At 43.6% G+C, this 4,816-nt stretch overlaps 1 pseudogene; it reads left to right on the top strand.

Moving 5' to 3' along the window:
- The first annotated feature begins 2,933 nt into the window (after nucleotides 1-2,933).
- LOC124672406 lies at nucleotides 2,934-3,454 on the top strand (annotated as a pseudogene).
- The last annotated feature ends 1,362 nt before the right edge of the window (nucleotides 3,455-4,816 follow it).

The following is a 4,816-nucleotide window of genomic DNA, read 5'->3' as shown; positions in this document are numbered from 1 at the left end:
GGATAAAACATTGATGCTATGTCTAAGGATGTAGTTGTTGATTACATTACGCACCATACTTAATGCAATTGTCCGTTGTTTGCAACTTAATACTTGGAGGGGGTTCGGATGATAACCTGAAGGTGGACTTTTTAGGCATAGATGCAGTTGGATGGCGGTCTATGTACTTTGTCGTAATGCCCAACTAAATCTCACTATACTCATCATGATATGTATGTGCATTGTCATGCTCTCTTTATTTGTCAATTGCCCAACTGTAATTTGTTCACCCAACATGCTTGTTCGTCTTATGGGAGAGACACCTCTAGTGAGCTCGTGGACCCCGGTCCAATTCTCTTTACTGAAATACAATCTACTGCAATACTTGTTCTCTCTGTTTTCTCTGCAAACAATCATCTTCCACACAATACGGTTAATCCTTTGTTACGAGCAAGCCGGTGAGATTGACAACCTCAGCTGTTTCGTTGGGGCAAAGTAGCTTGGTTGTGTTGTGCGGGTTCCACGTTGGCGCCGGAATCTCCGGTGTTGCGCCGCACTACATCCCGCCGCCATCAACCTTCAACGTGCTTCTTGGCTCCTCCTGGTTCGATAAACCTTGGTTTCTTTCTGAGGGAAAACTTGCTGTTGTGCTCATCATACCTTCCTCTTGGGGTTGCCCAACGAACGTGTGAAATACACGCCATCAACCGTGAAGCCAATTGCCAAAGACATTTGCCACACTAGTCGGGGGATACAGGGTAGACGCTACTTGGATGATTGACCATATAGATTTCGCAAAACTGCACTGGAAGAATAGGTGTTTGATGGTTTCATCATGATGACGAGAAAACACACCGCGAACTTCCGTGCCAATTCCGCTTAACAAGATTATCTTTAGTGAGAATAACTCCTCGACGAAGGTACCATCCAAAAATCTTTATTTTTAATGGTATCTTCATCTTCCAAATTTTCTTATTATTATCAACTGGTAAATCAGAATGAAGGATTGTATTGTATAAAGATTTAACTGAGAAAGAGACATCTACATGAAGATTCCATCTAAATTCATCCGGTTCAGGGGATAATTGAATATCACCCAAACGTTGAACTAGAGTATTCCATGCTGTTAGTCTTTGTCCAAGTAAAACCTGTCTGAACGTCACATTCGGTGGTGAGGTAGCCATAACGGTAGCAATGGTATCACCTTTGCGACGAACAATACTATACAAAGCAGGATATTGTTCACTCAGGGAAGCATTGTCCAGCCAAACATCTTCCCAGAAACGTATCTGTGCTCCATTCTTAATAGAAAAAGTACCATGACGAAAGAAAATATTTTTCGTCGCCATGAGACCAGCCCAGAAGTGAGAGTCCCCGGGTTTCCAAACCACTTGGGAGAGCGTCTTCGAGCCAATATACTTTCTCCGAAGAATAGTTTGCCAAGTCCCATTCTCAGTAAGAAGCTTAAAAAGCCATTTACCTAGCAGAGCAGAATTCTTAACCTCCAGGTCATGAATTCCAAGTCCGCCTTGATCTTTGGGACTACACACTATACTCCATTTAACCAATCGATATTTCTTTTTCTCTCTGTCCCCTTGCCAAAAGAATCTGGATCGATAATAATCGAGTTTATGCAGAATTCCTTTCGGCAGAAGAAAGAATGATAACATATACAGTACCATATTTGTTAGTACCGAGTTAATGAGTACCAATCTTCCTCCTAGGGACAATAATTTTCCTTTCCAACTACTAAGGCGTTTCTGTAATCTTTCTTCCACAATCTTCCATTCAGCAAGTGTAAGTCTCCGATAGTGAATCGGAATACCCAAATACCGAATAGGAAAATGGCCTTGCCCGCAACCAAACAACTATGTATATTGAGTCATATCGTTTTGGGCATCGCCGAAACAGAACAATTCACTTTTATGAAAGTTAATTTTCAATCCCGACAAGCTGCTCGAAAAGTTGCTAAAATTAATTTGAGATTACGAGCTTTTTCGAGATCATGATCCATAAAAAGAATTGTGTCATCGGCATATTGAAGGATAGATAGACCCCCATCAACCAAATGTGGGATCACACCCTCAATTTGACCATCAGACTTGGCACGCTCTATGAGTATTGCCAGCATATCTGCTACAATGTTGAATAACATTGGTGATAGCGGATCTCCTTAGCGTAACCCTTTGCGTGTTTGGAAATAGTGGCCGGTGTCATCATTGACCCTAATTTTCACGCTACCTCCATACACAAAATCGTGAATTAGAGCACGCCACAAAATCGTGAATATAGGTACATGGTGCAAAAGCCTAGAATCCCCCCTTTAACATGTTGAAAACCACTCAACAAAGCTGTCAGCGACCATCCAACTCGATGCTTGGGCTCGTCGGTGGGCTGGCATTGTTGGGCCTTGGCATGCTGAGAAGCTAAGTGAAGCGCTGCTACAAATATGGATGAGGTGGCTACGAAGGGGGTTGGCTGGGAACAGAACGGAAAGGCGGCTTCGGCCGAGGAGGCGAGGACGCGTGTAGCGTGAGCTGTGTTGCTTAGTTCATCTTCTTCCTTAGATCCCCACCTCATCCTCCATGTTCCTCTGAATTTCATGGCCTGTAACTCGAACTAGTTAACATTGAGCAGAAATACGAGGAGGCTCTTACAAAAGCAAAACCAGATTTTCCGTGATTCAAAACCAAAGCTCGAATAAGACAAATTTAACAACACCCGAGAACAGCTGCAAAATCTGCGCGTCGAAGTACGCGAAGATTCGCTTCTACAAGCAAGCAATCCACACCAATCAATCAACCAAAAACACGTAAACAATCTCACCACGATAGGTTGACCGTGACTAAACATTCCACGTCGCCGGCCGCCTCTCCACGTCTTGTACCTGCGCTGGTCCTTGAATTAAACATGCAAAAGCTACCGTTGACGACGCTACAATTCAATAAAAGGCGATGAGCACCGGCACGCCGCCGCCGGCCGACCTATTCGGGTCGAGCGGCATCGGCGGGTTCGGTTATGGCGTGGGCGTCTCCATCGGCATCCTCCTCATCGTCTCCACCATCGCGTTCGCCGTCTACTTCTGCGCCCGCGCGTCGTCCACGCCCGTTGCCACCGCCGGCGCGTTTCCAGCGCCGGCGCCGCCCCGTCGTGACGACAACGACGTCGAGCTCGGCGGCATCGACGAGGTGACGCTTGAGGCGTACCCGGCGGTGATGTACCGGGAGGCGAGGAAGAAGCAGCGGCAGTCCGCAGGGGAGGAGGCTGCGTGCTGCGCCGTTTGCCTGGAGAGGTACGGGGACGGCGACGTGGTTCGGGTGCTGCCGGACTGCGGGCACCTGTTCCACCGCGAGTGCGTCGACCCGTGGCTCCGGCAGAGGCCCACATGTCCGGTGTGCCGGACGTCACCGCTGCCGAGCGCCATGCCGACGCCGCTCCCGAGGTGACGCCACTGGCGCTGGTAAGGCCGTCGTGACTCGTGAGGCGAGCGCGCGGCCGTGTCCGCTGGAACACTTGGTCCTCTTGGACCCTTGGCTTTGCTCCGTTTCAGTTTGTGTACATAAGCCACGGTGTAATTAGACAGTGATCGGTTTTAGCTTAGAAGTTATAGCAAATTTGTATACTCTTATGTAAATTGTGCAAATATGTGAATTAGTCAGCAAATGTGTGCAAATTTATTAAATAAGATAATTTGACCAGCTTATGTTACTCTGTAATTAACTAATTAATCAAAACATTTTTTAAGTTTAACTATATATTTGTTTGAAGTCATGAAAAATATCATATCTGATATGGGATTTGCCACGTCCTTAAGCTGATGCACTAGGTAGTGGAAATGATGCAACATACGCATGTACAACCGCGGAGGCGGTTAAAGATTCAGAGGCCTCTCTCTCTCTCTATAGGGTGTCCATAACAGAGCATAGCCAAAAACTAAAGGGAAGCATTAGGCGTCGGTCGCCCGATGGAAACCCCAAAAATCGGTCGTTCTCCACTTTATACAATCGCGATATGACGTCTGAAATCAAACGCGACGTAATATTTACATTTTGCCCCTTGTTTTTTTAAAACTTAACCCGCAGTTCTATTCTCCCAAAGTTAAAGTGAAAGATATATCCCTTTGGGCCCAAATTTTCTTATATTTACAACAAGATCGTAAACTTGAGGACAGATCCGAGTCATACCAAGTATTGCAACAAAATCTGTCACCCGGTTTACAAAAAATATTTACTATTACAATAAAATCTCCACAATTTTTTTTAAAAAAGTAATGTTATAATAAAGTGTTTAAACAATAAATATTTTTCTACATGTTGGTTTACAATAAAATTCACCATGCATTCCCACAAAAGCTGCAAACTATTACAATAACAAAAAATGTGTTTGTGGCTATGAAAAATAAGTTAAGTGATACATATTTGGTTGCAACAAAAATCAACTACTATTTTATCAAAATTTATAGGTGATTACAACAAAAATTAACAATAAAATAATTTTTTTTTATTTGGGTGTTTACAACAATAGTCAACAATAATTTTAATACGAAAACAACAATTCCAACGCAAGAAACAACATTCCAATGCCAAAAAATATCTTTACAACATATTTACAACAATTAACAACAAAAACAACAATTAATTTGGGTGTTTACAATTATACACAACAACAAAATTTAACCAGAAAACAACAATTCTCATGCCAAATATATTTACAACAAATCAATCATATATTTACAATCATAATTAACAAGAAAAATAAAAATAATGTTATCCGTGCCCCACAACACCTTGCCCATCTCCTCTTCTCCAGTACCTCCCGCGCCAGCGACAACTCCGGC

Source organism: Lolium rigidum, chromosome 7 (genome assembly GCF_022539505.1).
Source record: "Lolium rigidum isolate FL_2022 chromosome 7, APGP_CSIRO_Lrig_0.1, whole genome shotgun sequence".
Taxonomy (NCBI): domain Eukaryota; kingdom Viridiplantae; phylum Streptophyta; class Magnoliopsida; order Poales; family Poaceae; genus Lolium; species Lolium rigidum.
This window is presented reverse-complemented; position numbering and strand designations above follow the sequence as displayed.